General features: G+C 49.8%; 1 protein-coding gene across 4 annotated transcripts in view; it reads right to left on the bottom strand.

The window, feature by feature from the left end:
* Positions 1-17,049, bottom strand: part of STK40 (serine/threonine kinase 40) — a 48,799-nt gene that overhangs the window by 23,221 nt on the left and 8,529 nt on the right. The window contains exon 2 of one of the 4 annotated variants that reach the window (XM_077964003.1): positions 5,843-5,996. The exons of 2 other annotated variants lie outside the window; for them this stretch is intronic. The gene's annotated coding sequence lies outside the window, so the exon portion shown is untranslated. The remainder of the gene's footprint in view (positions 1-5,842; positions 5,997-17,049) is intronic. One more of the 4 variants, XM_015135454.3, reaches the window with a different exon arrangement.

Below are 17,049 nucleotides of genomic sequence, written 5' to 3'. Positions count from 1 at the left end.
ACTCAAACTTTTCCTGAATTACTTTTCAGGAAAAGACAATTCATTGTGTATTTAAGAGTCAGTTAGAGAACACTACTGAAGATCACTGAGCACTCTGATTTGCTTGATAATCCCGAGATCCTCCTGTGTAAAAATGAAAGGCAGACATTGGGGCCAGAGACTAAAAGACACCTCTGGACACAGATTTAAAAAAAAATAAAAAACAGATGAAAACACAAAAGAAGAGTTGTTTCTTCCAGCTCTCCAAAGTCAAACACCTTGGCAAAGCAGCGTCCGAGGGGGACAAGGAAACAGATGTGTACAGACGAGTTCCACGTGGGGAAGGTCAGGGGTCACAGGATGCCCAGCGTGGGCGGGGGGCTCCAGAAAAACTTCCCTAAGGATACAGGAGTGGGCCAGGACATTTGTGGTAGGAGGGCCTCAGTGAGCAAACATGCCCAGGTAAGAAATGGCACGCAAGCAACCAAATCCAGGTAGTTTGTGCTGCTGAACATCCAACGTGAGGCAGGGAGTGGTGAGAGGTGGCCTAGGATAGAGGCCTGACATCCACCTTAGGAGTGTAGCCTTTACCCTTCCATAATGGACTCAAAAACACAGAATCCCAGCCTGTTCCTGTCTTTTTCTTCATATAAAAGTAACTGATGTTCTCTGTAGAAACGTTAGAAAATACACATACGCAAAAATAAGAAAATAGGGTACCCATGACCTCACCTCCCAGATGTAACTGCTGTGTTGACATTGAAGCATGTTTTTCCTGTGTGTGACTGCGTGTGTACTTACAGAAAGTTTTATCATCACAAACACGTGGACCACACTGTGATGCTATTTTATAAGTTTCCTTTTTTCCCACCTAAAATACATTAAGGGAGGCCAGGCGCAGTGACTCCATGCTTGTAATCCCAGCACTTAGGGAGGCCAAGGTGGGTGGATCACTTGAAGTCAGGGGTTCAAGGCCAGCCTGGCCAACATGGTGAAACCCCGTCTCTACTAAAAATACAGAAATTAGCTGGTCCTGGTGGTGCACACCTGTAATCCCAGCTACTTGGTGGCTGAGGCATGAGAATCGCTTGAACCCGGGAGGCGGAGGTTGCAGTGAGCTGAGATCACGCCACTGCACTCCAGCCTGGGCAACAGAGCGAGACTCTGTCTCAAAAAAAAAAAATTAGCTGGGCATGGTGGTGGGCGCCTGTCTCGGGAGTCTGAGGCAGGAGAATCGCTGGAACCAGGGAGGCAGAGGTTGCATGAGCTGAGATGGCGCCATTGCACTCCAGCCTAGGGGACACAGCAAGACTCCATCTCAAAACAAACAAACAAAAACCATTAAGGATAAATTTCATAGTATGTGAAATACAACTCAATAAAGCTGTAAAAAACAAAAAAAACCCCATTAACATCCCTGCATCACAATATTCTTTTGCAACATCACTTGAGACAGCTACACAGGCTCCTTGGTACAATATACAGTGATTTCTCTGACCATTCCCTATTTATGGACATCTAGGTTCTTTCCACTTAAAAAGAATTAGCCAGGCGCGGTAGCTCGCACCTGTAATCCCGGCACTTTGGGAGGCCGAGGCGGGCGGATCACAAGGTCAGGAGATCAAGACCATCCTGGCTAACACGGTGAAACCCTGTCTCTACAAAAATCCAAAAAAAAAAAAATTAGCTGAGTGTGGTGGCGGGCACCTGTAGTCCCAGCTACTCGGGAGGCTGAGGCAGGAGAACGGTGTGAATCTGGGAGGTGGAGCTTGCAGTGGGCCCAGATCACACCACTGCACTCCAGCCTGGGCGATAGAGTGAGACTCCGTTTCAAAAAAAAAAAAAAAGAATAGTCACGCACATACAAGTATACATCTTGTTGGCCGGGCGCAGTGGCTCATGCCTATAATCCCAGCACTTTGGGAGGCCAAGGGCAGATCATGAGGTTAGGAGATCAAGACCAACCTGGTTAACATGGTGAAACCCCGTCTCTGCCAAAAATACAAAAAATTTGCCGGGTGTGGTGGCATGTGCCTGTAGTCCCAGGTACTCGTGAGGCTGAGGCAGGAGAATAGCATGAACCCGGGAGGCAGAGCTTGCAGTGAGCTGAGATTGCGCCACTGTACTCCAGCTTGGAAAACAGAGCAAGACTCCATTTCAAAAAAAAAAAACCAAGTATACATCTTGTCATACTTATCTGTCTCCCTCTGGATAAATTCCAAGAAGCAGAACTGCAGAGTCAAGTGGGGCACATTTTTAAAAAATCCCCATTAGGCTAATACAAGGGGGGCATGTTTTTAACGGTATTTGACATATGTTGCCAGGCTTCCAGGATGGCTCTGCCAATTTACAGTCCCATCAGCAGTGTGGGAGAGTGAGTTCCAGAACTTGTACCAGGACTCAGTTATTTCCTTACTCTTATAAATAGCCCATTTGGTGGGCAACAAAAAGCATAGCATTTTAAAATCCGTAATTCTTTCATTATTTCTGAGATTGAATTTGTTTCATATGCTTACTGGCTGTGTTTATTATTTCTTTTATGAATTTCCTTTATATTCTTTTTCTATTTTTTACTGCTATGTGTGTATTAGTGTTACTGATTTTTAGAAGCTCTTTCTATGTAAGGATGTAACTAATATATAGCTTTTTCATCTTTAACCTTTTTTTTTTAATTAAAAAAAAGAGAAAAGGTTAAGGGCTGGGTGCAGTGGCTCATGTCTGTAATCCCAGCACTTTGGGAGGCCGAGGCGGGAGGATTGCTTGAGCCCAGGAGTTCGAGACCAGCCTGGGCAATGTTGCAAGACCCGTCTCAATAAAATTAGTATAACATTTAAAAATTTTTTTTAATTAAAATTAAAAATAAGGTTGATTTTTTATGTAGTTAAATATTTCAGTCTTTTCCTTTAGTTTGTTTTTGCTGATACTCCTGGAAGCCGTCTCCTACTCTAAGAACAGGTGTGTCTTCACCAATAAGGCGGAATCCTCACATGCTATTGTTTTGGCCCTTTTTTTTTTTTTTTTTTGAGACGGAGTCTTGCTCTTGTTGCCCAGGCCAGAGTGCAATGGCGTGATCTTGGCTCACCACAACCTCCGCCTCCCAGGTTCAAGCGATTCTCCTGCCTCAGCCTCCCGAGTAGCTGGGATTACAGGCATGTGCCACCACACCCGGCTAATTTTGTATTTTTAGTAGAGACGGGGTTTCTCCATGTTGGTCGGGCTGGTCTCCAACTCCCAATCTCAGGTGATACACCCACCTCCGCCTCCCAAAGTGTTGGGATTACAGGTGTGAGCACTGTGCCCGGCCTGTTTTGGCCCTTATTCTAAACTCTAGGAGACTGACTCTATGTGGTGAACCGGAAAGTAGGAGGGATGATCCAATGCACTGCAGGTCTAATCTACCAGGCTCACCTCCCATCATCCCAATTTGTTTTCAGAGCTGTGCCACTGGGGAGCACAGCCATGACTTAATTTTGAGAATAACTAGGATTGTGTAACTCACTGAGCCCCAACAGTCCCCAGATGGAGCAGAAGCCACAGTTAGGCTTGGCTGGGCCTTCTGCCAAAGAGGCTCATGCTGGAAGCAGATGCAATGTCGTTCATATAAAAGCAGAGAAGGGTAACACTGCTTCTAGAGACATCTTTAAAAGCTGGGCAGTAATGTGTCTGGCGCTGTTCCTGCTCTTTGCTTGGCTAACTCCCACGCATCCTTCTCAATGTAAGCATCACTTCCTCAGAGAAGTCTTCCTTGATAGCCTCATGACCAGTGGGTCCCAGTTAGTCTCACTCACGGTGGTCTGTAATTTTCCTCCATAGTACTTTCCAAATTTTGTAATTATGTAGTTATTTGTGTTTATATGCTTAATGTCTGCCCCCCTCCACCAGAAAAATTCCACCACAACTAAAAATTTCACAAGGAAAAACAAATGAATAAACATATATATAAAACCACTGCAGCCCCCTGCCCGGCCTAGCAGATACTCCATGAGTGAATGGATACCCTCCCTCCAGTTGGTGACAGTCATTGGCAGGGTCAGTGGCCCTGGGCCTGTCCTGCGCTCCCCACTGCCTCCAGTAGTAAGTTGGCATCACCACCCTTCTGACCCTGTTCCCTGTCTTCCTGGGAACAGTAAGCCTCCTCTTTCTTTCCCAGGTCTCTGGAGAGCATCATGGAGGCGTGTCACATCTGTGTAGACGCTGCCTACGCGCCTACGCACAGGCATGGTCTAGACAACAGTTTGTAGGGAGCAGCTGCAGCACAGACAATGAGTGGGCTCAGCCTGACCCATCCCTCCCCCCATCAGGATTCGACTCAAGCAAACGGCACGGGAACTGCTCCAAGACACAGGCTGACAGAAGGATGGCAGCAGACGGGCAGGGAGACGAAAAAGACGCTCGCGGGGGAAGAGGGAGCAAGGCTGCCTCCCTTCCTGCCACCCCTTCATGCTACCCACAGTTGACTGAAGCAAAGGAAGCGTCATGAAGAGGCAGGCCCAGAAAACCGGAAGCTGCTGCAGGCTTACTAGTAGGGTGAGCAAAGACACAGCTCCCAGGGACAGACCCTCCTTTCCCTGCCCCATCCTCCAATCATACAGCTGTGCGTCCCTCCAGAGACACGCCTGCAAGTAGTCCACAAACACTCTTCTAGGGGGCCTGCTCAGAGGGACCCTGGCTTCACGGTGAGATCTGTGATGATGATGCCCTGGCTACTCTGGTCTCAGGAAGACTGGGAGCCCAGGTCCCCCCAGACACCTGGTTCACAGGCTGGGGTGCAGGGCCCACTACTCAGTGTCCCAGGAACTCAACCGTCCTTGCTTAGCAGTCTCTGGAGCTTTGGATCTGTTAACTCTTCTACATTCTTCTTTTTTTTCTTTTTTGAGACAGAGTCTTGCTCTGTCGCCCAGGCTGGAGTGCAATGGTGCCATCTCTGCTCACTGCAACCTCTGCCTCTCGGGCTCAAGTGATTCTTCTGCTTCAGCCTCCCAAGTACCTGGGATTACAGGCACCTACCACCACACCCAACTAATTTATTTTTTATTTTTAGTAGAGACAGGGTTTCAGCATGTTGGCCAGGCTGGTCTCGAACTCCTGACCTTAGGTAATCTGCCTGCTTTGGACTCCCAAAGTGCTGGGATTACAGACATGAGCCACCATGCCTGGCCAACTCTTCTACATTCTATCCTCACAAGTCAGCACCAGTCCCCTTAGAACCTGAACTCAACAAGAAGCTCAGTGAGGCAACAATGAGCGTGAGGGGAGGAGGCCAGGATAGAGCAAGAGAGCCCAGCTGGCACCCCACCGTCCGCAGGCTGTAGCTGTGCCCGATTCTGAAAGCAAGGGGTTCCATTGCTTTGCCAAGCCTGGGGAGCAAGCATGGGCCTCAGGGTGAGAGTGCCTCACCTGTGGGACAGCTCCCACCGCATGGCCTGAGTAGGGGGTACCTGATCTTACTCTGTCAATTTGGGGCTAAAGTCATCTCACCCTAAAGCTACTGGGCTATGTGAGCCCAGGTCTCCCAGCAAGGCAGTGAAAGTCAGGCCATCAGAACTACATAAAGGTTCCAAGGCTGAAGATGCCCAGAGTCCAGTGGTATAGTGTGACCAGGTCCAGGAGAGCTGGCAGGGGTAGCTCTACCCCATGGTTCAACCTGGTGGACACACCAATCTCCAAAGGGATGTGGGATACAAACAAAGATGGCACTGAGTGGATGAAACGTCGCCACTGATCTTCCCAGCTCAGTCTGTCCTCATGTCTACCCGACTACAAAGCAGCTGAAGCCTGGCCAAGGCATGGAGGGTCCCCCCCGACACACAGAGAAGCATCCCCACAGGCGGCCACATAGGAGCGCACACATGTTGGCAATTACCTACTTGGCACACAGTAAGGGACTGTCCAGGATGAAGAGGCCGCCAGCCTCCCTGAAGGGGTCTGTGGTCATGCTCCAGTTGGAGGTGAAGTGTGGGTGGTGGAGAGGAGTCTGGAATTCAGACCTGGTGCCTCCAGCTTAAGATCTCCTGGAGCTGGATTGCAGGAGGAGGGCAGAGCACATATATTGCGCTGTAAAACTTTTACTGCCGAAGGACATAGCTTCTGAGTGTGTGCATTGGTCAAAACAATTGAACAGTACAGTTAAAAGACGTGAAATCACTGTGTGTAAATATACCTACTTTTTTTTTTTTTTTTTTTGAGACGGAGTCTCGCTCTGTCGCCCAGGCTGGAGTGCAGTGGCGCGATCTCAGCTCACTGCAAGCTCCGCCTCCCGGGTTCCCGCCATTCTCCTGCCTCAGCCTCCTGAGTAGCTGGGACCACAGGCGCTGCCACCTCGCCCGGCTAATTTTTTGTGTTTTTAGTAGAGACGGGGTTTCGCCGTGTTAGCCAGGATGGTCTCGATCTCCTGACCTTGTGATCCGCCCGTCTCGGCCTCCCAAAGTGCTGGGATTACAGGCGTGAGCCACCGCGCCCGGCCAATACCTACGTTTTTTAAAAGGCAAGCTGCAATCTTAATCAAGTGGTCAAAGTCACTATCACCAATAACAGAACAAACTGGCATCACATGCCTCCTGACATGATGCCCTTAATCAACATGTCCTACTCATGCTATTTTTTTTTTTCGAAGACAGGGTCTTGCTCTGTCACCCAGACCGGAGTGCAGCTTCCACCTCCCAGGCCCAAGTGATTCTCTCACCTCAGCCTCCTGGGTAGCTGAGACTACAGGCACACGTCACCATACCTGGCTAATTTTTTAAATTTTTTGTAGAGAGGAGGTCTTGCTATGTTGCATAGGCTGGTCTCGAACTCCTGGACTAAAGTGATCCTCCCACCTTGGCCTCCCAAAGTGCTCGGATTACAGACGTGAGCCACCGCCCCCAATCTACTCATGCTGTTTTTTTTTTTTTTCCAAAAATGTATAATTTGAATCTAATCATGAAACAAACCCAAACTGAAGGACATTCACAATAGGCCTGTATGTTTCAAAAACATCCATGTCAGATAGTTAAAGAAAAACTGAAGGGGCCGGGCGCGGTGGCTCAAGCCTGTAATCCCAGCACTTTGGGAGGCCGAGACGGGTGGATCACGAGGTCAGGAGATCGAGACCATCCTGGCTAACACAGTGAAACCCCGTCTCTACTAAAAAAAAAAAAAAAAAAAAAAAGAAAAGCTGAAGAATGATTCTAGATTAAAGGAGACTAAAGACATACAACAAAGAAATACAATGGGTGATCCTGGAGAAAAAAGGTATAAAGGACATGACTGGGCAACTGGTAAAATCTGAATATACACTGTTTACTAGATAATAGTATTGTATCAGCTAAATTTCCGGAACTTGCAAATTGCATTGTGGTTCTACGGGAGAATGTCCTTGTTCTTTTTTTTTTTTTTTTGAGACGGAGTCTTGCTCTGTCACCCAGGCTGGAGTGCAGTGGCTGGATCTCAGCTCACTGCAAACTCCTCCTCTCGGGTTCACGCCATTCTCCTGCCTCAGCCTCCCGAGTAGCTGGGACTACAGGCACCTGCCACCACGCCCGGCTAGTTTTTTGTATTTTTTAGTAGAGATGGGGTTTCACCGTGTTAGCCAGGATGGTCTCGATCTCCTGACCTTGTGATCCGCCCGTCTCGGCCTCCCAAAGTGCTGGGATTACAGGCGTGAGCCACCGCGCCCGGCCAGAATGTCCTTGTTCTTAGGTGATACATACTCAGGTGTTTCGGGGTGAACGGTCATGAAGTCTGTAACTTACTCTCAGGTCCCCGGAGGCAGAGGAGAAAGTCCAACCTGCTCAAATAGCTCCCAAGACCTGATTCACAGGTTCAGAGGGACCTGTGGCTTGTGGGTACACAGCCAACAGTGGCAGAACGTGCAGTCTCATATATGTTGGGCAGAACCAGCCTGGCATGAACAGGAATTCAGTCTTGTACGGCCCCCTCTCTTCAATACTGTGCTATATGAAGGAAATGGTGGGTGGGGGGAGGGCCTCCATGCAATCTCCGGGCCTGCCACCTGGTGGTGTCTTTCTGCAGTGCATCTTTACAGGGTTTCTCCGCACCAAGTACAGGATGGTGGGGCCCTGCTCTCTGCAGGCTGATCAGGAAGGATGAACTCCATGGGAAGAGCCCACCTCAGCCACCTGTGTGAGTGGGGCTGGGCAATCAGATCGCAGGAGGCTGCTGTCTCTCTGCCCACTGTGGAGGTCCTCCAAAGGCTCCATGCTCTTCAGGAAGAACCCCAATTCCTCAGTGAGCCTAACCAGACCTAGACTACCTCTCCAGCCTCACTGCCCTTACATGCACCCTAAATCCAGCCACACCAAATGACACAATCCCGAGTATGCCATGAACACCCCTGCCCCGCCCCGCTCTCCCTGATTGGCACATCCTTGTCCCTCGGTCCTCACTGAAATGTCACCTGCTGCACAAAGTCTTCACAGAAGGCCTCCTGCCAAAGCTGGCTGCTTCTCCTCCAACCCCCAGAGCACCTGAGCACACCTCCATCCCCTCCCACTGTGCTGCACATTGGTGTATCTGTCTGACTCCCCCATCTCAGGCTGTGGGCTCCCCTGAGGGAGCAACTCCCATCCACCGCTGCCTCCCTGCACCCAGCCCACTGCCCGGGCAAAGCTGGAAGAGAACACAGTGTGGGGCTGTTTGCTGGGCATCTATAAGGCACCATGGTCCCTGTTGGGGCAGGAGACAGAAGCAGTTGAATAAAGAGGTACAAAGTGTGATTCACAGGAAAACTATGTCCAAGGAGAGGTCAGTGGCTGGAGTGGGACGCTGAAGAAAGTACAGATGGTCATACTAGCCAGTATCTGCCAACTCACAGCTGGAGACAGGGTGCCGCAGCTGTAGGTAACTGGGGCTGCACTCGATAGTCTGTCCGGGAAAAGTCCCACGTCAGAAACGCATGAGACAGAATGGGGTCTAAGCTGGCTGGTCACCAGGGGTTACGCTTAGACAGCATTTGCTGCTGGAGAGCAACCCCTACTGAAGAATCAAACCTATTCACAACATGCCTGCAGCTGTGCAGAAGCCCTCACTGATGAAGGGATGGACCAGGCCCTGTGTGGGAGAATCCCCCAAATCCAGCCAAACGATCTGCTTTCCTGTGACAAGATGTGGGGAGTGTGTGAGTGACAGCCTGGCCTGTCCCTTCACACTGGTGACAGGTCCTCCATGCCCCTCCAGGTTTGTGGTGTGAAGGTCCTTCTGTTGGTCAGAAAAATTTCAACCACTTTCGCTTCTCTGAAGAGAACTTCTGGCCTAACTATGCATTTATCTGACTACACCTGGGGTGAAATGATGACACTCGAGGTGAGTGATGTGAAATCTGAATGTGTGATCCAACTGAGGTCACCACCCATGCTCTACAGACCACCTGTCCACAGTAGGTGGCTGCCAGGTCTCTTGTAGATTACTGTGCGCCTCTCTGGGTGGTGAATTTCAGACTTAGAACCTGCAAGGGCAGCTCACACTCTCAGATTAACCAACATAACTAATTTTTACACATGGTTTTATAGTTTACAAAGCACTTGCGAATATAATCATCCCTCAGTATCCATGGGGGATTGGTTCCAGGACCTCTGACAAATACCAAAATCCAAGGATGCTTAAGTCCCTAATATAACGTTGTATTTGCATATAACCTGTGCATATACTCCCATGCTACACTTTTTTTTTTTTTTTTTGATGGAGTCTCGCTCTGTCACCCAGGCTGGAGTGCAGTGGCACGATGTTGGCTCACTGCAACCTCCGCTTCCTCGGTTCAAGTGATTCTCATGCCCCAGGCTCCTGAGTAGCAGGGATTACAGGTGCATGCCACCATGCCCAGTTAATTTTTGTATTTTTAGTAGAGATGGGGTTTCACCATATTGACCAGGCTGGTCTCAAACTCCTGGACCTCAAGTGATCTGTCCACCTCGGCCTCCCAAAATGCTGGGATTACAGGCGAGAGCCACCACGCCCAGGCCCATATACTTTAAATAATCTCTAGATTTATAATACTTAATGCAATGGAAATGCTGTGTAGTTATTATACTGTATTAAGAAATAATGACAAGAAGGGCCAGGTGTGGTGGCTTACGCCTGTAATCCCAGCACTTTGGGAGACCAAGGCAGGTGGATCATGAGGTCAGGAGATTGAGACCATCCTGGCTAACACGGTGAAATCCCATTTCTACTAAAAATACAAAAAATTAGCCAGGCATGGTGGCGGGCGCCTATAGTCCCAGCTACACGGGAGGCTGAGGCAGGAGAATGGCGTGAACCTGGGAGGCGGAGCTTGCAGTGAGTTGAGATCGCACCACTGCACTCCAGCCTGGGCAACAGAGCGAGATTCCATCTAAAAAAAACAAAAAAAAAAGAAATAATGACAAGAAAAAAACAGTCTGGCTGGGTGCCATGGGTCATGCCTGTGTAATCACAGATCATGTGATCATGCCATTGTACTCTGGCCTAGGTGACAGAGCAAGACCCTGTCACCAAAAAAAAAGGACTGGGTGCGGTGGCTCAAACCTGTAATCCCTGTAATCCCAGCACTTTGGGAGGCCGAGATGGGTGGATCACGAGGTCAGGAGATCGAGACCATCCTGGCTAACACGGTGAAACCCCATCTCTACTAAAAAAAACCAAAAAACTAGCCGGGCAAGGTGGCGGGTGCCTGTAGTCCCAGCTACTTGGGAGGCTGAGGCAGGAGAATGGTGTAAATCCGGGAGGCGGAGCTTGCAGTGAGCTGAGATCCGGCCACTGCACTCCAGCCTGGGCGACAGAGCGAGACTCCATCTCAAAAAAAAAAAAAAAAAAAACCTGTAATCCCAGCACTTTAGGAGGCCAAGGCGGGCAAATCACCTGAGGTCAGGAGTTCGAGACCAGCCTGGCCAACATGGTGAAACCCCCATCTCTACTAAAAATACAAAAAAAATTAGCCGGGCGTGGCACTGTTTGCCTGTAATCCCAGCTATTTGGGAGGCTGAGGCAGGAGAACTGCTGGAACCTGGAGGCCAAGGTTGCAGTGACTCGAGATTGTGCCACTGCACTCCAGCCTGGGTGACAGAGCAAGACTCCACCTCAAAAAATAGAAAGAAAGAAAGAAAATGTCTGTACATGTTTAGTCCAGACACAACCATCCATTTTTGTTCCTGAACATTTTCGATCTGCAGTTGGTTGAACCCACAGATGCAGAACCCATGGATGTGGAGGGCTGGTACATAATGATAACTGATCATGTCCCCACAACACACACACAAAACACAACATTTTCTAGAAAAAGAAATTGAGCTCGGGCGTGGTAGCTCATGCCTGTTACCCCAGCATTCTGGGAGGCTGAGGTGGGAGAATCACTTGAGCCCAGGAGTTCAAGGCTGGGCACAGCTCGTAGTCCCGGCTACTTGGGAGTTTTAGGTCGCTTAGTTTGGAGGATTGTTGAGCTCAGGAGTTCAAGGCTGCAGCGAGCCATGACAGTACCACTCTAGCCTGGGGGACAGAGTGAGACCTTGTCTCAAAAAAAAAAAAAAAAAAGAAAAGAAAAAAGAAGTTGACACTCAGAACTCTGAGACCTGCCTGAAGTCACCTGGCTAGCTGTTGGAAGAGTTGGGATATAAAAACAGCTTTTTCAATGCTGTATCCCATATTCTTTTTCCCTGACTACACTGATTCCTCAATTGTTCCTTCTCCACCCAATGTCTGCATAGTTCCAGGCATGCCAAACATAGAGAGGACAGTACTCTCTAGACTTACTTCTAAACAATCATTCTCCTGCAACCAAGGTGCCGTCAAGCCAGAAAGCTGCAGTGAGCAGGGAGATAAGCCATGCTTCCCTTGGAAGGAAGCATTTCAGGGGCTGCTGAGTGGGGCCTCTCTGGAGAAAAGGGCTGAGTCAGAGGCTGGGTTACTGAGATATCCCTCCATGAGCCAAGAGGCAGCATCCCCCACCATTCCCTGACACAAGCACTCTGGGCACCACCCCTGGTGCACTTAATACTCACGTTTAGATGCTTCTACCAGGGACACCTACAGACCTGCTCTCCATCCACAAAGGCAGTCCAGGAAACCCAGAGGAATTCATAGCTCAGAGAACCAAGGGTTTCAAGCCATGGACCAGTGACGCAAATGCCAATTGGGATAACAAGATGGATTTGGGGGTCATGGAGGTCTGGGCTCAAATTTCAACTTCTGACACTCACTTCTCTTGTGACTCTACACTAGTCGCCTACCCTTTTGGGGCCTCAGTTTCCTCATCTGTAAAACATAGATGGTAGTACGCCCCCCTTCACAGGACAGCTGAATGATGCTGTGGCTGGCGGTATCACCAGGTCTTTGCTGGGTGAAGGGTAGGTGCTCCCTGCTCCGTGCTGAGGACGCTTCCCTGTGGCAAGTCTCTGCAGGTATGTCTTTTTTTCATTATCATTTGATGGGCACCGCTTGCCAGAAACCATTCCCAGTGTTTCCCAGATTCTCTCTTTAACTGGCACCACTTTCTGATGTGGATTCTCCCCTTCCGTTATTGAAAAAGCAAAGCCTAAAGACTGTGGCCCAGGTCGAGGCTCTGGTGAGGGCTTTTCCGCTGAGTCTGAATGACAGCCAGCCCCGAAGGAGGCACGCACCCTCTCCCTGGGAGCTTGGTGGCTGTGAACAATCTCCTTAGGAACCCACTGGAAGCCATTTGCTTTGTGCTCAGGACAGATGCTGACAGGCTGGGGAGGCGGATAGAGAGGAGGATTAGTAATCCCTCGATTTCAGCCAGGACTCCCTGATGACAAAGATTCATGCATGTGCTGTCATCTTCACTGTTCCAAAAGAGAGCGATGATTTTGTTCATTTTTAAAACGCAGGACATGTATAGCTCCAATTTGTCAAGAATACATAATACCATCATCTAATGCACAATATCACATCTCCAAATGCTGCACTTTATTGCCTTGGGGGTTATAAGTGAACTGGCTGCTTCTAACCAGAGCTCTCTTTGTATGGGGTGACCCCACCCGCTGAGGCCTGCTCTGCTCCCAGCCTGTGGGAGAGTACCTGCTGCAGCCAGAGAGGAAGTGACTCAGCCCAGTGGGAAGTGGGAGGGGCGGTCAGCAAGAGGGCCCTGCGCCCAGCCTGCTCCCCCAGCACATCCTCTGCCACCGCTGCCTTTCCTCAGCAGGAGTCCAATGTGCAGAGCACAGCAGGCCTGGCGGCCAGGCAGGGCCTGAAAGTCCAGGGTCTGCAGCTTGGTGACCTAGCTCTAGTCTCCTCCAGGAGGCAAGGTTCATGAGTTAGCCCCATATAAGGAGACTGCGTAATCAGTGAGATCCCTCCTCATCCCATTGCCCCGAGGAAGTCCCCACTGGGCTTTTCTGTGACCTCCTTTGGAGGCTGCAAAGGAAGTCTAGAAGCTAAAGGCCCCTGGCCAAGGGGATGCATCCCAGAGAAATTCTGGAAGAAAAGTCTCAGGGCTGTGCACACAGAGCAGCTTTCTCTGCAGGCTCTCCTGGGGGAAAGATAAATGGAGTTAGAGACCCGTCCCCATGGCCCTGAACCAGGCCGGCTGCTCCTGGGAGCAAAGGGCTTCACCAGCAGTCATGATGAGAGCCACCAGAGCAGAATCCGGGGCAGCACTGCCAGACCTGCCACTGGCTCTCCCCTCCCAAGGGCCTCCGGAAGCAGCTGATGTGACAACAAATAATCCGTCACTGTGTGTGGGTGTCGGAGGAGGAAGGGACAGACTTACAAGCTCTTTCTCTGGGCCGTATTGGCCTGGCATCTCCATCCCGAGAAGTAGCCTGGGAAAGCAGCCAAGCACACTGGCTTAGGGGATGTTTGCGGTGGCCCCTTGGCTCCGCAGGGTGCCTTCTGCCATGCGCAGTGAAGGCAGACTGAGTCACTGGCAGGTCTTCCCTGTCATACTGGCCTGCTCTGGCTCACTTGGACTAGAAGAGGAGATTGCAACAAGGGAGATCCTGGCATGGGCATATGACTAAGAGGCCCCTCAGCTCCAACTATCAGTTATTGCTTTGTGCAGTGACTCAGCCCTGGAATAAGGCCTGCCATGGGGTCCCATGTGGAGTTCAAGTTCTTACCACCCACAATAGCCCAAATCAGGCAAGGAGAAAGCAGCAAACAACCAGTGGTTGAGTCTAAAAGCCACCATTCTGTTCACTGTGTGACCTGGACACATGCTTCTCTGCTCTGCAGTCTTCTCATCTAGAGGACGGGGACAGTGCTACTCCCAAAAACGGTTCCCTTCAGGATTGCCACAGCCCAGCACATAGGAGGCACGAGATGCTTAACTTAGAAAGGTTACGTTTCCTGGCCGGGTGCGATGGCTCACGTCTGTGATCCCAACACTTTGGGAGGCCGAGGCAGGTTGATCACCTGAGGTCAGGAGTTTGAGACCAGCCTGGCCAACACAGTGAAACCCCATTTCTACTAAAAATACAAAAATCAGCTGGGTGTGGTGGTGGATGCCTGTAATCCCAGCTACTCAGGAGGCTGAGGCAGGACAATCACTTGAGAATCACTTGAACCCATGAGGTAGAGGCTGCAGTAAGCCGAGATCATGCCACTGCACTCCAGCCTGGGTGACAAGAGTGAGACTCTGTCTCAAAAAAAAAAAGAAAAAAGAAATGTTACATTTCCTTCCTTCTATCCCAGATTTCCAGAGTGACAGACAGGAAAGCCCAGCCAGGCCAGGCCTAGGTGCCTGTGATTCTCTTCATACTGTTTTCAACAGCAAAAATCACCACAATTATCCTGTGAGAAAGGCAATCTGGACTGGGGCCAGCAAATTGCCTTTCCTTAACTGCCTCTGTTAAAAATTAAATTAAATTTCACAACTTTAGGCCGAGCGCGGTGGCTCACGCCTGTAATTCCAGCACTTTGGGAGGCTAAGGCAGGTGGATCACCTGAGGTCAGGAGTTTGAGACCAGTCCGGCCAACATGACAAAACCCTGTCTCTACTGAAAATAACAAAAATTAGCTGGGCGTGGTGGCGGGTGCCTATAATTCCAGCGAGTAGGGAGGCTGAGGCAGGAGAATCATTTGAACCTGGGAGGCGGAGGTTGCAGTGCGCCGAGATCGTGCCATTGCACTCCAGCCTGGGCAACAAGAACAATACTCCGTCTTAAAAAAAAAAAAAATTCACAACTTTGACAGTGAACAATAAAGTTCACTTTCTGAAGTCTGACTGAATGCTGAGGGCTATGGCTGCTCAGAGGGACAACAGGCTGCCTGCTATGATTAGAAAGGCCAACAGCAGGCGGTCCCTTCAGAGTGCCCCTCTGTTGGCCTCACCTGCTCTGAATCACCAAGAGCTGGACGCGGCACATCACGAGGGCCAGGAGCCACCACTGCAAGACTATGTCCATGCATTGAGGGCGTGTTCATTATGTGTCTGCTTATATGTAGGCCTCAAGAAGGGTCTGGTCCACCTCAGGCCTCCCAGGCTCTGCACAAGCCCAGAAGGTATGCAGAAAACAGGTGCGAAACCACAGCCAACAAAGAAAAAGAAAATGTACCTGTCTTGGGCCCAGCAATGCCAGTTCTGGGGATGGATCCTGCAGATATACTCACACAAGTTCACAAAGATAATGTGCTCAACAAGGGTCCCTATAGAGACACGTGTAGCAGCAAAAAACAAAACCATAAAAATCAACACACACACACATGCCCCCAAGGCAGGAAACTATCTAAATGGCCATCCAGAGAGGACTGGTCAATTATGTTCATCTAGACAATGGAATACTATACAGCCTTTCCAACTAGCTCCACGCCTGCCCGTAAAGATGTCTATGTTACCAAAATAAGCACACTGCAGGAATATATGTATAACATAATCCTACTTAGGTTAAAAAAGATTATACACACCTTTGAATATGCATAGGAAACTTCTAGAAGAAATTTTTTTTTTTAGACGGAGTGCAATGGTACAATCTCACTGCAAACCGTCATCTCCCTGGTTCAATTCTCTGCCTCAGACTCTCGAGTAGCTGGGATTATAGATGCTCGCCACCACACCCAGCTAATTTTTGTATTTTTAGTAGAGACAGGGTTTCACTATCTTGGCCAGGCTCGTCTTGAACTCCTGACCTCATGATCCACTAGCCTCGGCCTCCCAAATGCTGGGATTACAGGCATGAGCCACCGCGCTCAGCCTAGAAGAAATTTAAGTGGACACCTCCAGTCAATAGAACTAAGGGCCCAAAGAGGGGAGGGAGAGCTTTATTATATATTCTCCCCTATTGTTTAACTATTGTACCATAAACTACTAAAACAACAATAATTTTTTAAAATCTAAAGATTTTCTGAACCCATTAGAATTATTAAGAGTAGTAGTGGAGCCAGGTGTGGTGGCTCACGCCTGTAATCCCAGCACTTTGGGAGGCCGAGGTGGCAGATCATGAGGTCAGGAGTTCAAGACCAGCCTGGCCAACATCCTGAAGCCCCGTCTTTACTAAAAATAGAAAAATTAGCCGGGTGTGGTGGCGCGCGCCTGTAGTCCCAGCTACTCGGGAGGCTGAGGCAGGAGAATGGTTTGAACCTGGGAGGCGGAGGTTGCAGTGAGCCAAGACTATGCCATTGCACTCCAGCCTAGGCAACACAGTGAGACTCCGTCTCAAAAAAAAAAAAAAAAAATAGTAGTAGTGGAATCAGGCAAGACTGGGCCTCAGAGAAGGCGGACTTGAGAGAGTATGGCCTGGGAAGAGGTGTAAGCATAAGTGCCCTGGATGTGTGAGCTTGTGTGCCAATGCAATGGTGCAGCAAAAGAGTGAGAGGCAGAAGGACAAAACGAACACCCCTGCAGCTCTCCAGATAGCCTGCAAACATGCCTGTAAGGAACTTTCTGCTTGCGACCTGGCATCCATAAGGGCTGAAAGCTGGCTCAGGACGCCTCTTTTGGGACACTCACAGGCTCACTGCCAAGAACTCACCTGGGCCTTGCTAGAGCTGGCCCCTGGGTCCTGTCTGCCTGTCATGCACTAGGCTGAACGTGCTACAGGCCATAAAGCCTTGTGTCTCGCCGGGCGCGGTGGCTCAAGCCTGTAATCCCAGCACTTTGGGAGGCCGAGGCGGGCGGATCACAAGGTCAGGAGATCGAGACCA

Source organism: Macaca mulatta, chromosome 1 (assembly GCF_049350105.2).
Source record: "Macaca mulatta isolate MMU2019108-1 chromosome 1, T2T-MMU8v2.0, whole genome shotgun sequence".
NCBI lineage: Eukaryota > Metazoa > Chordata > Mammalia > Primates > Cercopithecidae > Macaca > Macaca mulatta.
The sequence above is the reverse complement of the archived record's forward strand: the minus strand, read 5'-3'. Positions and strand labels throughout refer to the sequence as shown.